Here is a 22,695-nt window from a genome sequence, read left to right on the forward strand (position 1 = left end):
TCAGTCTTTGTGGAGGGGAAATTAATAAGTTTTTCTTAAGCACTCTGCACGGGCACTGCATACTGATGAGGCCAGGCCAGCTCCCCCCATGGCAGGAGTCAATTATCGACGTGGCCTCTCGCCTGCTGGGACCCAGCTGTTCCCACGTCTGCAGGGAGCTAGCCGGTCAGCAGGTGCCAGGTCTGGTGGCCGCGCTTCTGGCCAGTGCTGGACATCCCACGAGGGGTCAGGGGTCCACCCTGCTCCATTCCCGGCTGTGTCTTGGGGCAGGAATTATAGATGGTGAATCCCGGAACTAGAAGAGACCTTTTCCTCCTATATTACAGATGGAGGGACTGAGGCCAAGCAGGACGTGACCTGCCTCCATGGCAGACCGCTAGTGGCAGAGCTGAGGCTACCCCTCCCAGATGACATCTAGGTCTTCTGACTGGCTTCCCTCCCGGGAGGAGGTGTTCTCTCTTTCAGGCTGGCCACAACCCTCCCCCCCACCTTGCTGCCTCTGTCCAGTTCTAACTGGACAGAAGGATTGACGGGGGAGGTCTCTTGCACCCACAGGGAGAGCAGATGGAAACACAGCCCTATCCCCACCAAACCCTGCCCGGCTCCCGGCACCAGTCATGCCTGGCTAAGCCGAGGCAAGGTCTCCCTAGAGCATCCTGCCAGCCAGCTGCCTACTCGGGCAGGCAAGCGTGGCAATGAACGAACCAAACAAACACCACTCCCTTCTCCCCTGACCAAGGCCATCCACTCAGCCGGGCTTGTCCCAGCTGCCCTGGGGGGGGGCGGGGGGGGGGGGGGGAGGGGAGGGGCTAGGCTGACACCACTGACCCAAGGCTAGGACAGTCTTGGCAATAACGGTCCTTGGGCCTGGAGGAACCAGGAGACCTGAACATGGTCTCAGGATTGGCCTGGAAAGTAGGAGAAAGCTGCTAGGCTGGCTCTGAGAAGACAGCCCCCTCCTAGCTCCCCACTCAGATGCGATGCTGCAGAGCAGTGTCGGGTGCAGAGGTGGGGAGTCAGGCCAGACAGCAGGAGAAGACGGTCTGTTGATCACAAGGAAGCTTTGCCCCTCCCGGGATGGCTGTAAAAATGGTAGCAGTCAAAGGAAGCCCAGGCGGGAGGCTCGAAACCATCCTCTAGAAGTGGGGACCTGGGCTTCTCTGGCTGTAGAGCGGCACATTCTGGTCCTGATGTCCTTGCTCCCCCCACAATGGGCTCAGATCACCAGGCTTCAACTTCCGTTCAGCTTCCGTGCTGTGTGGTCTTACATCACTAAGGTTGCAGAATGAAGAGTCTGGGCCCCCGTTGCCTACAGACGTCACCTGGGAGTAGAGCCGAGAAGGGAGACACACAAGATCTGGAGAAGGAAAGCGCCAGGATCCAAAGTCATCCTGTTACAAGGCCTGAGGCACATGGGGTGGGGGGGGGGGCGGTGGTGAGGTTCTCATGGACCTTTCATGAATGCACGCATTCACGCATTCATTCAACAAACAGAGCACCTGAGAAGCTCCCTGTCCTCCAGCATTCATGCCGGACCTTTCATGAATGCACGCATTCACGCATTCATTCAACAAACAGAGCACCTGAGAAGCTCCCTGTCCTCCAGCATTCATGCCCTAGAGCCGGAAGGTGGCCGTGAAACAGGGAACCGCATAAAATGGCTTCATCTAGGAGATGAGATAGAGGGGTGGGAGGTGTGGCCGCAACAGGAGATGGGGGCTCTCTGCGTGCAGTGGTGACCCAGGAAATGGGAAGGTCTACCCTTCCCAATGAGCTGTGGCTCCACAACTCTCTGCAGTGGAGACACATAAGGATTCTCCCCCTACTTGGGGTGCCTGGGTGGCTCAGTTGGGTTAAGCATCCAACCCTTCATCTTGGCCCAGGTCACGATCTCATGGCTCGTGGGTTCGAGCCCTGCTTCAAGCTCTGCGTTGGTGGTATAGAGCCTGCTTGGGATTCTCTCTCTCCCTTTCTCTCTGCCCCTCCCCTTCTCTCTCTCTCTCTTTCTCTCAAAATAAATACATAAACATTAAAAAAAAAAAAAAAAAGATTAAGAATTCTACTCCCCTTGCCACCAGAGGAGGCAGCAGACAGGTCCCAAGCAGACACGGTGATGAGCAGGCAAGGGCCTGGGCCACCAGTGGGGAAGCTACAAGAGCTTGGGCAGGCACCTGTCGGGGAGAGGGGAGGGAGCAGACACTGGGGCTGATCTCTGACAATAGAGTGACAGCACATTACTCTTCCAAGTAAATTAAACCCATTCATCACTGTAATTAGCAGAACTGCTCAGCAGGCCTCCGTCCGGGCTATTGCTACGTTGGCACAGGTGCGCCCTCCCCCATGGACTGGGTGACATCCCTACATCTGACCGTCAAGGGAAGGCTTGGGGGCTAGTCGCAAGGCTCATCAGAAAGAGAATGGAGACTGAGGCCCAGAGTACTCTGAAAAGGGGAGAGGCCCCTGTCTCTTCCACATGGTTCCCTATGGCCTTTTTTTTTTTTTTAGCATCTTTATTGACGAATGATTGATATACAAAAACTATACATATTTAACGTGCACAACTTGGTGACTTTAAGGTGCGTCTGTGTTTTGTTTTGTTTTGTTGTTTTTTGTTTTAATTTACATCCAAGTTAGTTAGCATATGGTGCAACAATGATTTCAGGAGTAGATTCCTTAGTGCCCCTGACCCATTTAGCCCATCCCCCCTCCCACACCCCCTCCAGTAACCCTCTGTTTGTTCTCCATATTTAAGTCCCCCTCCCTGTTTTTATATTACTTTTGCTTCCCTTCCCTTATGTTCATCTGTTTTATATCTTAAAGTCCTCATATGAGTGAAGTCATATGATATTTGTCTTTCTCTGACTAATTTCACTTAGCATAATACCCTCTAGTTCCAGCCACATAGTTGCAAATGGCAAGATTTCATTCTTTTTGATTGCCAAATAATACTCCCTTGTATATATATACCACATCTTCTTTATCCATTCATCCATCGATGGACATTTGGGCTCTTTCCATCCTTTGGCTATTGTCCATGTGCTGCTATAAACATCGGGGTGCATATGTCCCTGTGGCCTCTTTGGAGGCTGTGTTCCACCAGCACATAAGCACCCTGATGTTGGGACACTGTGTGCCTGGCTCACCACTATAGCCAGCCCCAGCATCTAGAAGAGGCCCTGGTGCATAGTAGGTGCTAGAAAAGTATTTGTTGGATGGATACATGCGTGTGTGCATGCATTTGTACAAACTGATCACGCTGCTTGCGACACTTTTCATTTTGCCTAGCTAATTCTCGGCTCTTTTGGGTCTCAGCTTAGAGGTCATCTTTTCCCTGAGAAGCCTTCCTGTCCCCCACGGGAGAGGTTAAGTACGTCCTGTGTGTACCTGGAGTGTATGTTAAGTAACATACAACACTACAATTGGTTGGGGGCTCTTAAGTCTATTTATCTTTTATTTTTCATTTTATTTATGGATTGATTTATTGATTTATTTCAGAGAGGGATAGAGAGCAAGCAGGGGAGGGGCAGAGGGAGAGGGAGACAGAATCCCAAGGAAGCTCTGCACTGTCAGTGTAGAATCAGATGCAGGGCTCGAACTCACAAGCCGTGAGATCGTGACCTGCACTGAAACCAAGAGTCGGACGCTTAACCCACGGAGCCACCCAGGCGCCCCTACAATGGCTTGTTTGTGCATCTCTCCCCCCAACAAGACTAACTGCTCCATGACAGCAGAGGCTGCGTCTGGCTCACCATGGTCTGTATCTCCAAGGCCTAGCCCAGGCTTCACTCGTAGAGGTGCTCAAGTATTTTCTGAATGAATGAGTCAGTGAATCAATGAATGAGGAACACCGAAGCCGCTGATGGGCTGCTGAGTCTCACGTGCTCTCTTCTGGCTTCCAGTAAATGTGAGCAGCAGCAGCGGACAGAGAAGGGGAGGCAGAGCCTGAGGCCACAGCTCTGGCCGCCGGGGCTCCGTTTCCAGCTCTTCGCATCTCCCCAGACTTATTCTTTAATCGTGGAGACGCTGAGCCCACAGACCAGAGCCTCTTGGTCTCCGGAGGGATCATCCTGTCGGGACACCCCAGTCTCCATGAGACTCTTGGCAAGACATCCCCAGCACCCTCTACAGGGCCCCACCCCTCAGCACCCCAGAAAGCCACAAGGCCACGCTGGGGGCTCCCTCTAGCGGCAGACGGGCCATGGGATTCAGCTGGGGTTTGACCTTGTGCCTGGGATGGGCCACCTGGGAGGAGGAGGTGGCCTCGGGGAATAGATGATGTTCTCCCTTCGATGGTGAGAGCACGGGAAAAGTGCTCAGGAACCCAGAAGATGCCGCCCAGATGTAAGTGGGAGCAGGGGAGATGGTACAAGGTGGAGGTGCAGGAGGGTTTGCTGAGCCTCTAGGAGTGGGTGGGCTGGAGAAGGAGAGGCAGGGACCAGGAGCTGAAACCCCGTCTTCAAGAGGTCATGTGGGAGGTGGTGTGGGGAGGGTGCCCTCTGCTTGAGGAGTGTCTCTGTGGGCTCAGTGGGGGGCCTTTGGAGCCAGCACAGCAGAGTGAACCCATCTCTGTTACCTTACCTCTCTGAGCCTCAGTTTCTTCACCAGCAAAACGGGACGACGATGCCTCCCTGGCAGGTGCGGATCTTACATGAGACAGAGCAGGTGAAGCTCCTGCCACATAACTAGTACTCCATGTTCATCAGACCCAGTAAACCCCCCACCAACCCACAGGCAACTGAACTGGAAACCCCATTTAGGCCCTGATCCTTGACATGGACACCCTCCAGACAATCCCCTAGGCTCCATCATTTTTCTTCTTTCCCCAAACTGAAAGTCACGCCCACGATGATGTTGGGTAAACAGTCCTGACCCATGACCTTTCTGAGCAAGACCTGAGGAACTTTTCAACTGGCTGAGGCCTTTAGGGATAGCATCTCCCCATGCAGGTGGGAAAGTTACTGGCCAAAGAAGAGAAGGACCAAGACTTTCCCGGGACCCCACAGTTCAAGGGATGTCAGTTACCTCTGCAGCCTAATCTTCCGATTTCCTCAGAGCAACCACCCAGGTTCTAGGTGGTCCCGGTGAGGCTGTCAATCAAGTGCCCTGGGCAATCGTGATCGGTCCAAGTGTGGTCATGTGACCCAAGCAAAGCCAATTGGATCCCTTACCAGAATGTAAGCTGCCAGAGGGCAGAACGTTCGCAGAAAATTAGTCAGTACGTGTCCCATGGTAGGGGATCCATGAATATTCACTAAATGTATGGATCTGATAGAGTTGCCAAGTGGGGGTGTGGGAGTGCTGGTGTGCACCTAGTCCCGGACCCCAAGAGAACGGGTCAGGATTACCCATGGTCTATACAAATCTTACATGTATTAGGAATAGCTGAGGGGCACCTGGGTGGCTCCGTCGGTTAAGCGTCTGGCTCTTGATTTCCGCTCAGGTCATGATCTCGGCTCAGGTCATGATCTCACGGTTTGTGAGTTCGGGTCCCACATGGGGCTCTGCACCGATAGTGCGGATGGAGGCTGCTGGGGATTCTCTCTCTCTCCCTCTGCCCCTCCCCTGCTCACACCCTCTCTGTCTCTCTCAAAGTAAATAAACTTAAAAAAAAAAAAAGGAATAGGTGAGTCCTCCTGGCAGAAAAACCAGGAAAAGCGCCCCTCTGGGCCAACACTGCTTTGTATATCACGAGACAGAGCTTGGCAAGCAGAGTGTCGGGTATATTTCAGCTCCCACTCAGCCTCTTAGCTGGGAGCCTTGGAGCCGCGCCCACACTGCCAGCATATGCAGCCCCCCCCACCCACCTCCCTACCACGAGGACAGAAGAGATCACTGCTGGTGAATGAGGTCCAGAGGCAGACAGACTGAGCCCTGATGATGTCATTTGATCCCTGGATCCACCCCTGGACTCCCCAGTCACTGGAATCAAAAGAGCCCCTCTGTTGTTTAAACTACTTAAGTCGGGTTTCTATAAGTTGCTACTGAAATGTCCCGAGCAAGACGTCCATCCAAGTTTTGGCCTTACAATTGCTGAGATCTTTAGGTATGTGGATACAGTCCCTCAAACCCCATCCTTCCACATGGACGGGAAGGGCACCAAGCCGAGAATACCTGTGGTATTTAGGAACCGGGTCATGAGCCAAAGAACTGGATGGGATTTCTAGCTTTGCCACGTGGTCCCTGGTGCTGGCTGGCCCGAATTTGGACCCCAGCTCCATCACTTACAACTTCTGTAACCTGAGACAATTACTCGATCTCACTGGACTTTAGATTCCTCATCCGCAAAATGGGAATAATAGCAGTACCTACTTCCCAGGGCTGTTGGGATGAAATGAGTTAACGGGGTGGAGCTCATTGAGTGTAACCAGCTCATGGCAAGTCCACGTAGAAAGTAGATGTCAGCTGCTAGTGTCATTACTAACTAGGGACTCTTGAAGAAGTCGCCTTCCCCATCTGTAGAATGGGAACAAGAATCCCAAACGCAGAAGGTGGCTCCGAAGTTTCCATGGCGTAAATAAAGCCATGGGTGCAGGGCTTCGCACACAGTAGGTGCTCAGTTAATGCTAGTTGAATCCGACTCTTTGGCTGCTTCGCTGAAACCTTTAGGGGAGTTCTCCTGCCCGAGCCAAGCGGAAACAAGCCGGCCCTTAGCTGGAAGCCCAGCAATGAGGAAATAAATCCTCATGCATATTATTTCTGAACGAAAGTCCTCCTGGGACACTACTTGCTGGGAGCCTTCTTGCTCTGCAGCCAGCACACAGCAGAGACCGCAACGCCTCCCCTCTGGCTCCTTCCCTCACTCCATCACTGCTCAGCTTGCAGGGGCAAGAGCCGGGGAGAGGAAAGGAAATTGAAAAGTCTTTGATTTGTTGGGAACCTAAAGGCACCTGGCAAACACCAGGTGTCCTGAGGCCCACCCAGTCCATCAAATCACCCGCCCGCTTCTCTGCCATAGCTTCTCTGCTGTTTCTTGTAATTAGTCTCTCTGAACGTTTAGGGCAGCCCGGGGCGGAGTGGGATGTGGGGACAGGAGCATCTGAGGCTGCGGCCAAGCAAAACAGAAGGGAACCCACTGGGAAGACGACCCCTCCCTGGATGAGAAGGAGCAGAGGGGACCGATGCCCTGACACCCTGGCTGGAGACATGGCCTTCCACAGAGCCCATTTGTGGTGGCTGAGGGGTCCGCCTGCCTCTGACACCACAGCATAAGCCAGGACCCGCTTCTAGCCAGCCTCGGCCATTTACTAACTGTGTGATTGAAACGGCAAAGGGGAGAGAGGGAGGGCAGGGCTGAATTTCCCCATCTGTAAAATGGGCACATTCACCAAGTCTCCATGAGACATGGCGAAGACACCATGAATCAGAGGTGTGGACATCGTCCAGAAACGAACAGCTTTCCCTGCCTTTGGAGGAAGTTTATCCTTCGGGAGAGCTCCAAGCTTTGAGCTTCCTGGCTGGCTCGCCTCCTACTTCACGTCTGGGGGACATGAAGTTGATTCTCTATTTGGGAGATGAAGAATCAGACTGAGAGAGGGGAAGGTGGCATTGTTAAAGTCAAGCCCAAGAGAGGCGGCCCCCAAGATGAGGAGCAGCCGTGTAAGGCAGGGGGTCAGGCCCGAGCCCTGCCACTTTTGACAGATCGCTTGGCCTCTCTAAGCCTCGGTTTCCTTATCCGTAAAGTGGGCGGGTAATGATAATAAATCGCTAATACAGTCCATAGCAGATAAGAAACGTTCCCAATAATACCTAAAACACACTGGTGATTGTCTCCGTGACAGACCCGGCTCGAAGTGCAGTTCTCATCACTCTTGTTCTCATCAGCAAGCAAAGGACTCCCCTCTTCTTTCCCGTTTCTGGTGAGAGCTAGATTTTCAAGCTCCTCTGTCTGCTCCCCTGCTGCTGCTTGATTTCTTTCTCTCACAGAAACACCCTCCAGAAAGCTCCTTCCCTGAGCCTCTCTGTAGATAATAAGACAGCCCATATAGGAGCAGAATTGCAGCCTCCAGGCTTGGAGGTGGCCCAGGAGAAGGGAGGGCGGTTTGGTGCCCTTTCTAGTCCCTTCTCCGAGCCTCCGATCATGTTTTCCGTCTGAGGGCATGAGGCTGGAATCCAACGTCAGCTCGGAAAGGGGGCAGGAATGCAAGTGAGCGGCCGGGAAATCCTATAAAAAGGCTCCCTTGATTTCCCTAATTTTCAGAGATGATGATTTATAGAGACATCTATCTTCCAGCCGAAATCTACTTCCGAGGACTTGAGCCGTCATCGATGTAAAACTAATGAAAGGTTTATGAGTTACCGAGCTCCCGGTACTATAGATAAACTCCCTTTCATGCCACGTTACAGCCCATCATCTGTGCTGCGGCTGCGGGCCTTTGAAGCAGAGAGCAGACCTCAGAGGTGGATCATTTTTTTTTTTTTAATTTTTATTTTATTTTTTTATGTTATTTTTGAGAGAGAGAGAGAGAGACAGAGACAGAGCATGAGCGGAAGAGGGGCAGAGAGAGAGGGAGACACAGGATCCAAAACAGGCTCCAGGCTCCGAGCTGTCAGCACAGAGCCCGACGCGGGGCCCAAACCCACAAACCGCGAGATCATGACCTGAGCCAAAGTCGGACGCTCAACCGACTGAGCCACCCAGGCGCCCCAGAGGTGGATCATTTTAATCTTCCCCTCTAAAGAGCAGAGTCTGCTCTTGCCTCCGCTGGTCCCAGCCCCGGCAGCAGGGAGGGAAGGGGGCCAGGTTGGCAGGAGAACTGGGGACCAGCAGAGACCTCAAGGTGTCACAAAGACGTCCTGGGGATGGACGGTGCCTACAATGTGAACGCACTAACTGTATTCTTAAAAAGTGGTTAAAATGGTAAATTTTATATTATGTGTATTTTACCACAATTTTTTAAGTTTATTTATTTATTTTGAGATAGAGCACCAGCAGGGGAGGGGCAGAGAGAGAATCCCAAGCTGGCTCCACACTACCAGTGCAGAGCCCAACGCAGGGCTTGAACCCACAAACTGTGAGATCATGACCTGAGCTGAAATCAAGAGTCAGATGTTTAACCGACTGAGCCACCCAGGCGTCCCTATTTTACCACAATTCTTAAAAAAAAAAAAAAAAAAAAAGCCATAGCCCTTTGGCCTGGCTGCTGCCTCAGTGCTCCCTAGAGTCTGGAAGATCCGTTTTCTGAACATAGGGGACAAAGCTACTCTGAGGCCTCGTGGCCTGGAGAACCTTCTAGATGTCTAACCTCCATCTCTCTCACTGCACTGTGAACCCCCACCTCTGTCTGATGAACCGTGGCTTCACAGATGCAATAAATATAAGGTTAGCAGGATGGGCTGTGGAGGTAGAACCCGGCTCTGCCACTTAAGGGCTGGGTGGCTTTGGGCAAGCCTACTTACCCTCTCTGTGCTTCGGTTTTCTCATCTGTAAAATGGGGACACAGCAACCCCACAGAGAGGCTGTAAGAGGTTAGCCCCTTTACTGTGCTCAGTACTCACCTAACACACAGTCAGTACTCCATAAAGATGGGGTCGTTGCTTCCCCTGTGCTCCAATTGTGCTCCAATAGCATTGTCCTTTGATATGAAAGATAAAGCAAGGCAGGGGGTGCAGCAAGCAGAGGGTGAGGTGTGTGGGGAAACACAGGATGGTGACAGAGTTTCAAGTGGGTGTGCGGCAAGGGTCTGCCTTCCTGACTGCAGGTACTCATGTCAAGATTTCCCAAACAGAGTCATGGGCACACCTACATCACAATCTTCAGGGGCTGGCCACTCTGGGGGGCAGGGACAACCACCCCAGGGACCCCCCCAGTAGCCATGCCGTCAGCAGTGCTTGTCTGGAGTATAGAGGAAGCTGCCAGCCTTCATGATGGACTGTGACTTCTGAGGCCGGTTCCCCAAAACCATGGCAGCTCCTGCCTCATTCTCTTTCGTATCACTCACTCTGGGGGAAGCCACCACCATGGGGGGAGGAACTGAGGCCTCCTGAGGCCAATAACCAGCACACGGGAGTGAGCCATCTCGGAAACGGTCTTCCAGCCCCGGTCAAGCCTTCGGATGACCACAGCCCAGGCTGACCTCCTGACTGCAACCTCAAGAGAGACCCCGAGTGAGCTTGCTCCTGAAATCCTGACCCGCAGAAACTGGGAGGGATCTCAGGTGTGGATATTTGTCATTATTTTAAGCTTCCAGGTTTGGGGGTACTCTGTTGTGAGGTGATGGTCACTCACAGAGGTGACTCTGTGTCAGGTAGGAGGGAGATGGGCGGGCAGCACCAGGGGTCTCCACCTGGGGTGTGGAGCTGAGAGAAGACATCCCCGTGTACCTTCTCCACGCGCTTTAAGTGAAGACCACTGCTGTGTTCTGCTGTCTTCAAAAACACCATGCTCTCCCCACCTCTGTGCCTTGAATAGGCTGCTTTTTCTGCCTGGAATGCCCTTTCTGCTCCTCTCATCTCCACCCCTTCCTCCTCACTTTCTTTTTCCTCCTGAGAGGAACTCCTGCTCAGCCTGCGAGACCCAGCTCAAACATGCCCTCTTCTGTGACAGCCTTCCCAGTCTCGCGTGGACCGTTTTTGTCACCCTTTGTTGGCACCCCCATGATAGCGTCTATTTTCATGGACTCCTGAGCGGGGGCTGAGCTGCAAGGATTGGTTCCATAAACTCTGGGATTTAGAACTCACCTTTCATTAATCAACCCGGCCCTTCCTGCCTGTTCACTGGCAGCCAGGGGTGCTCCATGTCAAGATGTTGAGTGAGTAAATGAACGAAAGAGCAAGCGTCAAAGGCAGCCTTGGGCAGGAAGACGGGAGCCATATGAAGGCAGGAGGAGGGCATGTGTGTGTCCCTGTCACCCTCCTTTCCTGAACCTTGTCCTTCCTTACCCATTGTTCCCTGTGCCCCCACAGGCAGCCCTCCAGAGTCCCTTCCCTTCATCCAAACCTGGAGGGGAGATGTGCCGCAGTCAGACAAGTCTGATTTCCAAAACAGGTTTAAAGGTCTTTTCCCAGAGACCCTGAGCTCATTTCTTCTTCCTCCGTCTCTGAAGTTCCAAGGCAGCAATTCGGATCTCAAACGTTCAGAACAGGGGTGCAGCCAAGTTCTTTATTACACAGAATGAATTTGTTATGTGGGGATTCTTTGGCCTGAAGGATTGCTTAATGTCCTTATGTCACACAGCATCCCAGCCTGGCCGGTGCTCGGAGGCAGGAGAGCTGTCTTGCTCACCTGCTGAGCGAGAGGAAGGCTGGGGCGGGGGGGGGGGGCACTGAGATCGGGGAGGGGTCACCTGCAGACTCAAGTCTCACGGCTGGCCATTCCTACTTATTGAGTGCCCAGCGAAATCGAATGCCAGAGAAAAAAGCCATTTGTCTGAAGCCACACGGCAGGAAGTGGCAGAGCTGAGATTTACTCTCAGGCCTATCTGACTTCAAAGACCCCTGCCCTTGACCATTAGGCCTCATGGCATCAGGCTGACCAACCCCTCCAGGGGTACGCAGCTCCCAGCCCATCCAGGGGGGGGCTGATGGGATTTGAGAAGGCCCGAGACAGAGGCCAAAGGAAGTGACAGCCTGAAGTGGAGGTTCCCAGGTCCCTGACTCCTGCAGGCTTCTCGAGCTCCCAGAACCGGAGAGTCTGTAGCTTCCTGCTTGGCTGAATTCTACTCCCGCTGGAAGGACAGCAGGGTGGATTGCCATGTCTGGTTGTGGGGCTTATCTTTTGAAACTCTGCAGTGCATGTGGAAACATGTGAACCAAAGGAAGTGAAGGAAAGATTAAACAGGGAAAGGATTGAAATCTACAGGGCTTCCTGTGCTCTGCAGAGCCTCCCCTGCAAGCACTGCTGTGATCACTCTATTAGACAGCCGGCTGGCCGCCAGCTCTGGTGGTGAGAAGGGCTGGGACCCCACCCCAGCCCTCGAGTCACCGAGAGAGAGTAGCGTATTCAAGGCTCGGGATGGGAAAGGCAGGGTATGGGAAGCAGTGAAACACACAAGTAGGTTTCACTTGAATAAAAATCAGGTCGTCCCTCAGCTCCACACCCCACATGGAGACCCCTGGTGCTGCCCCCCCACCTGTATTATTCTCCCTCCCACCTCCCACCATCTCCTTCCCAACAGTATTATTATCCATCACTGAACAACAGAGTACCCCCAAACCTGGCAGCTTAAAACAATAACAAATATCTATACTATGATCCCTCCCCGTTTCCGGGGGTCAGGGATTCAGGAGCAAGCTCACTCGGGGTCTCTCTGGAAGTTGCAGTCAAGACATCAGCTGGGGCTGTGGTCATCTGAAGGCTTGACCGGGGCTGGAGGACCTGCTTCCAAGATGGCTCACTCCCCTGTGCTCGTTGTTGGCCTCAGGAGGCCTCAGTTCCTCCCCCCATGGTGGTGCCTCCCCCAGAGTGAGCGATGAGAGAGAGCGAGGCAAAAGCTGCCGCCGTTTTTATGAACTGGCTTCAGAAATCACATGCAGGGGCGCCTGGGTGGTTCAGTCAGTTAAGCGTCTGACTTTGGCTCAGGTCATGATCTCGTGGTCCGTGGGTTCGAGCCCCACATGGGGCTCTGTGCTGACAGCCTGGAGCCTGTTTTGCATTCTGTGTCTCCCTCTCTCCCTGCCCCTCCCCTGCTCACATCCTATCTCTTTCTGTCTCTCAGAAATAAATAAACGTTGAAAAATAATTAAAACAAACAAAAAAAGAAGTCACATGCAGCCATGCCTGCATTATCTTGCTGGATCCTCGGATCAGTCCTATTCAGTATGAAAGAAGGCCACACAAGGGTGTGAATGCCAGGAATTGAGGGTTCTAGGGTACACCTCCATGGACGGCCCTGGTCAGGACAGAATTTCAGGGAAGCAAACACTCAGATGCCAAAGAAGACTCTCCCGTCACTTTCCATGAGGCTTTTCAAGGTGTCTTCCAAAAGCAACTTGTCATGTGGATGTGGTATATAGGGCAGGACTGGTGCTGACCTTCCATGGGGAAGGGGTCAGGTGGGTCAGGAGGATCATCTGTGTCTCTCAAATCATGCCAGCCCATAGGACTGAGCCCACCCTTGGCCATTGTCCAACTGCCCACGTGGCTTCTGGAGTGCTTACCTTCAAAGCAGCCCTGTAAATGTACCCTCTGGCAAATCCCAGAGACACTGCCAGTTGGACACCCCCAAATGGCAGGGACCAGAAGGGCCACTGAGATCCACGCAGGGGTCTGGGATCTACTCAGTGTTTAGTGTGGCCGTTGGGGCGAGTCTCCATATGCCCAGCCCAGGTCCTGGGCAGCTCAGACCCGCCTGCCCCTCAGGCTGTGCAGGCCGTGTGTAATTGGAATGCCAGGCAGCACCTGCCGACAATTTTATCACACTCTGTATAATGTGTAAATACCATTAAGTTAGACAGATTTTCTCATTAATTCTCGGTCCCAGTGACAGACTAGGAATTAACACAATTGATTTTCCAGTCCCTACTCATTATCAATCATCCCCCAGAACTTAGTCACATTTCATCTGTTCCACCTGGGCCCCAGCATCTATTTGGAAGCTTCAACATATATTAAACTAATAAAGAGCAATGGGCACTGCTGTGTCAGGCCCGGAAACTGGTGGGGATGAGCAAAGAAGCAAATCTTAGGCAAAAAAGTTGCTTCCGGGGTTTCTAGATGGAAGAATGGACAAAGCATTTGAAGGCACAGTCCTGTCCCCTAGGGTGCTGGCATTGGCCAGTGGGTGCTCAGGCAAGGGTGTCAGTAACTGTATCAGTTATGAATTTCTGTGTGACAAACCACCCCAGAACTTAGTGGCTTAGAATAACTGTTTATTTGCTTGTGATTCTGTGGGTGTCTTGGGCTGCTTCTTCCCGGACTCCCTCGTGTTCAATCAGCTGGTGGCTGGGATGGCCAGAGAGCCTAAAACTGGCCTTGCACACACATCTGGTGGTTGGTGCTGGCTTGTCAGCTGGATGGTCTGGGGACCTCAGCTGCGATAGTTCATCTCCACTTCATGTGGCTTCTCACCCTTCAGGAGGCTGGGTCTGACTCCTTCACCTGGCGGCCTCAGGGTAGTCCCCCGTGGAGGAGGGCAAAAGCTGCAAGGCCTGTCAGAGACTAGGCTGGGAAGCATTACGTCCACCATATTGTATTGGCCAAAGGAAGTCAAAGACCAACCCAGGTTCAAGGGGATGGGAAAGAGACTCTGCCTCTTGACAAGAAGACTGGAGAGTAGGCACATTGCAAACGGGCGTGCCACGGGGAGAAGGGGGGCTTGTTGCATACAGGGCACCATAGTCATCAATCTGGAAGCAGCCCCTAGCGCCCTCCTCCAATGGGCAGTGTCTTTCTCATCCTTCATACCAAGAGGAGGTGGCTTTCATTCAAGACCTGACATTGGTACCCATCAAAGCGGGAGAGAAATGTGCATTTCAGCAACCTGACAGCAACCACATCAGACACTGAGTCAAGGGACAAGAGGTGGAGGGAGGAGATAACCTATGTCAAATTCTTACTTCTGCCTCAGTCTGACTTCACTGCCACCTGGAAGCTTCTAGACGATTTCACCCCAAAGCTGAGTAGTATGTATTCAGAAATTGCCACCTAATTTTAATATTAGCAACAGCACACACACTTACAGAGTCAAATCTTTTGCAGGGGCGCCTGGGTGGCTCAGTCGGTTAAGTGTCCAACTCTTGATTTCAGCTCAGGTCATGATCTCACGCTTCCTGGGATGCAGCCCCATGTCAGACTCTGTGATGACAGTGAAGAGCCTGCTTGGGATTCTCTCTCTCCCTCTCTCTCTGCCCCTCCTCCTGCCTCTCTCTCTCTCTCTCTCTCTCTCTCTCTCTCTCTCAAAATAAATAAGCTTTAAAAATAAATTTTAAAAAAAAGTATATTCAAAGGGAACATGCCTTAAAGAGGCCCATCTGCCCAGCCCAAGTCCCAGACATGGGAAATGACTTAGGCACGGTCACTGCCTTCAGGGCTTTTGGATCAGGAGTCCCTGGTTGGGGACAAGGAGATGGTTTTCCAACTTCCCAGGTTTCCTCTCCATACTAAGCCTTTTGAGTGTTGTCCCTACGACAAAACCCTGTGCTCCAGAGAGCACCCGTTTTGCCACATCAGATCTGAGAAAAGGGGAAGGGATGGATAGGGATAAGTGTGCAGGGGGGCAGAGGAGTCTGGGGGAGGCATAAAGAGCCACCAGAGGTAAGCAAGGCTTTGGGGACTCTGGCCGGATTCCTTCCATTTTCTCCTGAACGATGTTCCTCATCCAACCCCTTATCACTCAGGGGTTGGGGGCAAGCTGCTGGATGGTGGATGGTGTATTCACGCTGCTGTGGAAGGCAGTGAGGTGGGGAGGGGCCGGAGGGCATTAAGAAACATTCCAAAGGCCCTTCCTGAGAGATTCCTGGAGAACAAAGTGGGGCGAGGGGGCGAGCCCTCCCTCAGCTCTGGTATTCTGTAAGCTCACGCACTCACCTAGAATCATCACTAGATAATAATTGTCTTTATGGAAACCATTTCAAATGAATTCTAATGTGCTTTAATTATGTGACTTTTTTAGAAGTTCTGCTACAGGGAGGTGAAATAGGTTTGGAATATTAAGTAGTAAGAGGTTACAGAGGGCATCGCTGCCTCGTGGGCACCTCCCCAGTTAATTAGAGGCCTAATACCCATCAGGTGAAGGGGGTGTGGCAGGACAGGGTCTCCCGCACCCCCATCAGTGATGACGTTCTCTCTTCTTTCATCAAACTCATCGGGATGGCCCAGGGAAGCGGCCGGCTGGGGGCCTGAGCTCACCTGCAATCAGCCCCTGGCCCCAGCTGGGAGAGGAGACGGGCACAGAACAGAGATGGCCAGAGGCAAGGCAGTAGGGGCACGCGTCCATCTCTACCCATCTCTGCCCCTGCCACCCCACTGACGTGGCCCCATCTCTGAGCTTCTGAGGTTTGAGGGTCAGCAGAGCATACAAAGTTTCCCCTCACTCTTTAGTAAGTGTAAGACTTACTTTGGCGTAAGACTCTTTAGGCTTACATCGTGGGTCTGAGCAGAGCCGGGCAGCCAGTGACACGCAGGACCCGATCCCTCTAGGAACCGCTCCCCCACGTCCTTAATTTTCTCACACAGCCCCTCAGGCTGCCCTCCCAGGGCAGCAGCCCAGAGGCTGGACATCTCTCTTCTTCTGTGTCTCTCCGTCCCTGGTGACGGGCAGGTCTTTTTTTTCCCCCTCTGTGAGCCCTCCTCAGTTATGCACTTGTGTTTCGGCAGGGCCCTTTGGGAAATACAACGCCTTCATCCAGAAGACTGACTGATGGTGGGATTCAAGGCACCGGGCAGGTTGCTGCAGAGCAATTTCTGTGCAGCAGAGCCTCTGAGCTCCCATTAAGTCAGAGCCACGGTGACCTGATGCAAGAGGATGTCCTGTTCTTCCACGAGAAGTTTTTACCCGCAAAGCAGCACGCTGCTGTCAGAGCTTGGGTTAAACTGAAGAAATGTGCTCAGCAGCAGGTCAATGAGTGAATAGATGAATGGATGAATGAACAAACGAACGAATGAATCCCAAATGAGAATAGGACTCCAGACCTTGATCCCATCAGCCCTTGACCTTATCCAACCTCCCAAATTCTGGGAGTCAAGGCAGAAGGCCAGGGGTGGCCCTTTGCCTAACGTCAGCCAAAGGTCCAGTCCAAGCAGGGCACCTAGGAGACATGGAGTCACCCCCTCCCAGAACCAGTCCTCAGCACCTGCGAGCCCTGGGCACTCAGGGCAGGGAGAGGAGGTCCTTCCGTGCACCCATTCTACCCCAAGCAGCAAGTCCCACCAAAGTGCAAGCTTCCGGAAAGAGCCTGAAATAGACGCAGATTCTGTCCCCGTTTCTCCATTCCCCCTCCTGCACTTAAGTGCCTATTAGGGACAAAGGGATGGGAACAGAGGACAATAACATCTGTTTTTCCAACAAGCAGTGACAATGCGGATCTGGGGGTGGAGCTCACGTCAGCACTGGGCCCAGATGCAGCCCTGCAGCTGCGGAAGCAACTGGCACTTGATCATTTCTCAGAGATTATCTCCCAATCAGCAGCTCCTCGCCTGTTTGCTTTATCCCCACCCGGGGAGCCATCGCCGCTCCCCGCGCTCCGCAGGGTCAGGCCTGACTCTCTACTTGCGTTTTGTCTCTGACGTGGGTGTTTCAGGAGCAACCTGGAAGCCACAATCCTCCAATGCCGCCCCTGCCTTCTAGAGGCTGGGGTCGAGGTTGGCGGCATGGTTGGGGAGAGCACTGGACTCGGAGTCACAGGACCTGCCTTCCAATCCTGGCTGGGCCACTGGCTCTGCCACCTTGGGTGGCTGTAAGGTGCTTAATCTTGCCGCAGGAGCCTCAGTTGCCTCAGCTACAAAATCGGAACTGTTTTAACTCCATCCTGGAGTCGCCACGACTCTCAAAGGCGAGAACACACATTATGTGAGCCTCTCCCGGGTCAGACGGCAAAAGGGCGGAGAGCAAGGCTGGTGAGACCCTGCAGTGTGGGTCTCCTTAGATGATATTGTCTGGCGTGAAGATGATGCCTCCCGAATTCGCGGGAGCCATGCATCTGCTCCAGATGGGAGGGATGGCTGAGATAATCTCTGGGGTCAGAGAGCACCACGCACAGAATCATCCAGCCCCTTGCCAAACAGTGGGAACCCCGAGACCCTCCCCTCCCTCTGCCTGGCCCCTTGACCCTACCTCTCCTATCTCTCCTCCCGCACCCAGGGTGGCCGGCATGTGCAGGGGGAGCTCAGGGCAGCCGGTGAGGGGAGGGAAGCGAGGGGAGAGGCAGGAAGGAGAAGGGGAGGGAAGACGACAGACAGGCAGCTGTGGTTCTTTCAACATTTTTAAAGAGATTTAAATTCAAAATGAGATTTATTAAAAAAAAAAAAAACCGTCATGTGTTGTCCCCCCCTTCACACGAAAGTTTTGAAAATGAGATTTTTAACCAAACGAGAGCCACATTCAGAGTCAGAGAAGCGCCAGGGCAGGTCTGCCATTCCGTGGCCTTGTGACCTTGAACGAGTCACGGAACCATTCAGCCTGTGAAGCCAGCCGAGGCCACACCTCTCGGGGCTGCGGGGGGGGGGGGGGGGGGGGGGGGGGGGGGGGGGGGGGGGGGGGGGGGGGGGGGGGGGGGAGGGCGGGCTGAGAGGTGCATGGAGAAGGGCCTTGGTGAATGCCACCCAGCTTCCTGGACTCGGAGGAGGGAGACTCTCACTCTGACCACGGTCAGGCGGGGTGAACGGTCTGCTGTTACCCCCCCCCCTCCTTCAACTTCTCCATCTCGGGACAGACCCCAGGATGTGAATGCGAGGACACCCTCCCCACAGAGCCCGGGAAGGGGCTGGAGAATAATATAACGGTCCGCCAGGCAGCCAGTGGAGGTTCCAAGGCAGGACCCGGCTTCTCCAGGGGGACGGCCCCTCCTGGGGAAGCAGGTGTCCCAGCACTGCCTAAGTGCGCTGAGCTGCAGCCACCCGATGGCCCGGGGGGCACAGACTACACAGCCCGCTTCCCCACTTGACTAACTCGGTTATCTTTGCTCTTCACCGTCCCCGCCTCGCCCCTTCTTGGAGAAAGAATGTCTCTTCTCAGCACAGCAGCCCGCCCCTGTGCCTAACCTCTGTTCTGAGCTGGCAAGACAACGGACGGTTCCATCTCCCTGCCTCTGCCCGCAGTTCTGGGCTCTCATTTGCTCACAGCCCCCGTGGCCTCTTTTTATCCTCTCTGGAATTGCACGGAGATTGGTTATCTGGTAATTGAGATTGTTTTACAAGGTGTCGCTCATTGCATCAGGTTCCATTAATTTTCGGTTCTTCCTGAATACCCAGAATAATAACTACCCTGTTGGTGAGGGGGCAGAGGGCAGGTACCCCCCCCCCACGTACACAAGTGCACACACACATTCGCACACACTTACACATGAGCAAATGTTTGTAATTTAATGGCGACCCTGGTAAAACAGACTTCAGATATTTCCTGGATGTTCTTCCCTTGTTGAACTTTGACGGGAGCTCAAGGAGAGATGTTACCTCTCTCCACGGTACATTTGGGGGAAAGGACCCCCTTAAAGGGGTTATATAGCGTGGCTGAGCACGCCTGGTAGGCAAGCGATACAGCCTGGACTTGACTAAACTCAGTGCCGCCAGACTCCACGAGTGATACAAGGAAGGCCTGTTTGTCTGTCTTTCCTCTGGGATTGTGCAATTCCTGAGGATAGGACTGGGTCTATCCCCCAGAGCCTAACCCCAGGTGTAACACAGTTCGTAGGTGCTCAATTAATTGTGAGTGACTGGCTTGCCCCGCAGCCGCCTACAGGTGGCGCCAGAGAAGACCAGCGGTCAGAAGCCCCAGCGAAAAAGGTTCGCGTCAACAGTGAACTGGTGTTCCGGGTCTGGAGCAATAAATCTCTGCCACCCTCATTCCCCCCACACCCTTTGGGCCCCTATTATGGCACCTGCGACAGCATGAGAATAACTTATCCACGTAGGCTGTCTCCACCCGCTCACCTGAGTCCTTAAAGAGCAGGGAGGGGGGCACCCCATTTATCATCAGTCCTGAGACACAGCCGGCCCAGAGCAGGCTCAGTAAAGGTCCTCGGCCAGAGAAGCGTCAGCCGGAAAGCCCTGGTTGGTGACAGTTGGTGACAGTGGTGACCTCCAACCCCGTTGGCATCTCTCTGGAATCTGGCCTTCCAGGGGCCCTAGTGCGGTCTCCCATCTCCTAACACAGGGCTGTTCCTGGGCTTCATCTCTCAAGGCCATTCATCTTGATTAGGTATTGGCAGCCCTGGCTGATTAAATGCCCCACCGTCCCCTCCTGTTTGTTTCTCAGCAAGGAGGTGTCAGGGTTTTTCATCCTTCTGGCTTTGACCTTGGTGGTGGTGTCATGGCCCTTAGCACACCTGCCTCAGTGAGAGGCTGATGAAGCTTCACCCAAACTCGCGGGCATCAGTCAAGGGACTTTCTCCAGCCGAGGTCCACCAGCACCTCAGCTTCCAAGGAAATAATCACCCTCATGGCCACCTCTTCCCGGAAGCCTTCCTGGAAGCCTCGATGATTGGCTCCATCTAGCACCCCCTTCTCTACCCTCAGGGCACCGTGGTGGCCAGTGTTTATTCTTTAGGTGACACGCCTCACTCAGCCTCCTCCCACTGCGTCTTCTGTGTCCCCAGCACTGTATGATCATCAGCTCCGGGGGCTGCTCACTCTGAAGGTAGGGAGGGGCTCCTTCGGTCTCCCCCACCCCCCGTCCACTTGGCAGCCAGCCACACTCTCGGGAAGCAGAGTGACCCACGTTCCTGACGTGGGCACTCTGAGTCAATGGCTGGGTGGGGACTGCAAGGAACAGAGAAAATGAACGTAGGCTGGTGGGCGCAGGAGTAGAAATGTAACCTGAACGGACCTTCCCGTGTCACTGTGGGGAATGAGACTGACCAGAGCAGGTTCGACAAGCTGCTTAATTACCATCCCTGTAGAGTTGGCCCCCTGGAGGCGTTGGAGGGTGCAGGGCTGAGGGCCTGGGCAGGGGTGGGGGACGCAGGGAGGTGCTCACCTGGAAGTTTAGAGGCCAGTGCCCAGCCCATGGCACCTCCTCAACCTTCAACAGTTCGTCTCTTCTGCCAGCCTCAGGCTCTCTGTGTGCCTCCCTCCCTGGGGCACCCGCAGCCAGGAGGTGGCGGTCCCTCCATGATGGGAACCACCTGCCAGGGCCCCAGGCCACCTCTGTGGGCCTGCAGCCAGCCCCATCACTCACCCTTGGGAGTGGTTCCAGCACCGACGAGCAGTGGCGAGGCCAGGGAAATTATGAAGGCTGGTCCCTCTTTGATGCTTCCGAAGCGCCCTTCTCTGGCACCCCCACCTTCAGCCTTGTCTGCTCCCTCGACGCCAGCACTGCCAAGAGTAGACCAACTGGCTGAGCCCCGTGTACAAGGCCACACAAGACACACATGACAGGCGTGAGGGGCAGACCTTGCCCTGAAAGAGTCCAAGGTTTGAATTGTGCTTCCTTCACTTACTACTTGGATGACCCTGGGAGAATTGAATCAAGTCCCTGAGGCTCAGTGTCCTCTCTTCTGAAAAAGAGACCTTAATACTCCATTCATGGGGTTGTCCTGAGCATTAAAAGAATGTATTTTCGCTTTCAGAACAATGCCTAACACACACCTAATAAAGCTAATTAGCTATCACCTAGTAAAGTGATAGCTTTATTATTGTCATTCACTCAGTCACTCAGCAAACATTCATTTCGAGGCTTCCGGGCGCCAAGAAGGCGAGCTGGATCTGAAGTGCTACCTTAGACAGTAAGTAAAACAGGTCCTTGTGCACCAGTCCTGCCACCTACTGGGGGAGACAGACAGCAGTCATGTTGACATGCCCCCAAAGGCACCAGGGCCAGCCCCCGGGCTTCCCTGTTAAACCCACCATGACCCTAATGGCAATAATGCTGAGGCTGGCTGGGGGACAGAGAGACAAGGATATGGCAGGAGGGTGGGGGTGTGGACTTGGGGTGTCCCTTGAGTCACACAGCACAGAGGGCTGCCTCTCTGGATATATTAGCATCACAGTGCGCCCCCAGACCAACTTCCCTTTCTGCCCCAAACGTCACTGACATCGTGTGATCAACACCCTCCCAGGGCTCTCCGGGTGTCCAGTGGGTCGGGGGCACTGAAGGGGTCCGTGCCTTGCAATTCTAGCCTTTTCCCCACTGAGGAACCACCTGCAGGTGCTCCTGAAGAGCCCGGGCTCAGCCCTTGTCACCTCTGCAGGCAGGGGACCTGACCTGGTTTATACCACCCTTTGGCATCCTGGCTCAGTTACTCACGGTGGGAGGGCTGTACCGATTTGAAGAAGGGCAAATCACAAATGTCAACTGGCTGAGACCCAAGTGCCAGGTTCTTGCCAGAGGCGCCGCTTTTACACCAGCCGGCACACAGTCGAGCCCGGAATGAAAGAGGCTGACAGTCCATTAGCAGCAGAGTGGTCTGCGAGGCTCGGAGGAACAGAGCTGTCATCCACTCCACTTCAAGGGCAAAATCAACTCTTTGTGTGCGTGTGTGCGTGCGCACGTATGTGTGTGCGTGTGTGTATAGTCTCTAAAAAGAGGAACATTAATCACAGCTGTGCCTGCTAAAATAGGCACACAGACAACAATCTGACAGCACAGAGAGCAAGTGGTGACATATTTCTTGTCCTCTGTCCTTCCAACCCCTGGGAGCAGGTTTGAGAGAAAATCCCAGAAAAACAGAACCACTCTATCACAGGATTGGGAGACCCTTAAGGTCTTCTTGTCCACCCCTCTGACATCCAACGCTTTGCTTCAATGTTTCTGACAAGCCATCCTTCACTTGAATGCCTCCCGTCACAGGGAGCTCACTACTACTGTGATGTTTTGAATATCCCACCTGCCAATTTCTCTAATGGCTGGAAAGTTCTTCCTGACCTAAGAGCTTAAACCTGAGGCCATGTTAACTTCTATCCATTGGTCCTAGGTTTGACCTTTGAAGTCACGCACACACACACACACACACACACACACACACACATCCCTCTGGTTAGTCTCCTTGACATGCCGACATTATTCTAAGTGTCCTGGCCAGTGTGCCTATCGCTTTCGGGACAAGATCCAGTCTGTTAATCATTATCTTCAAAATGCACTTCCCATACTGGGGACATAAAATCTC

This window comes from Panthera uncia (assembly GCF_023721935.1).
Source record: "Panthera uncia isolate 11264 chromosome C1 unlocalized genomic scaffold, Puncia_PCG_1.0 HiC_scaffold_4, whole genome shotgun sequence".
NCBI classification, from domain to species: Eukaryota; Metazoa; Chordata; class Mammalia; order Carnivora; family Felidae; genus Panthera; species Panthera uncia.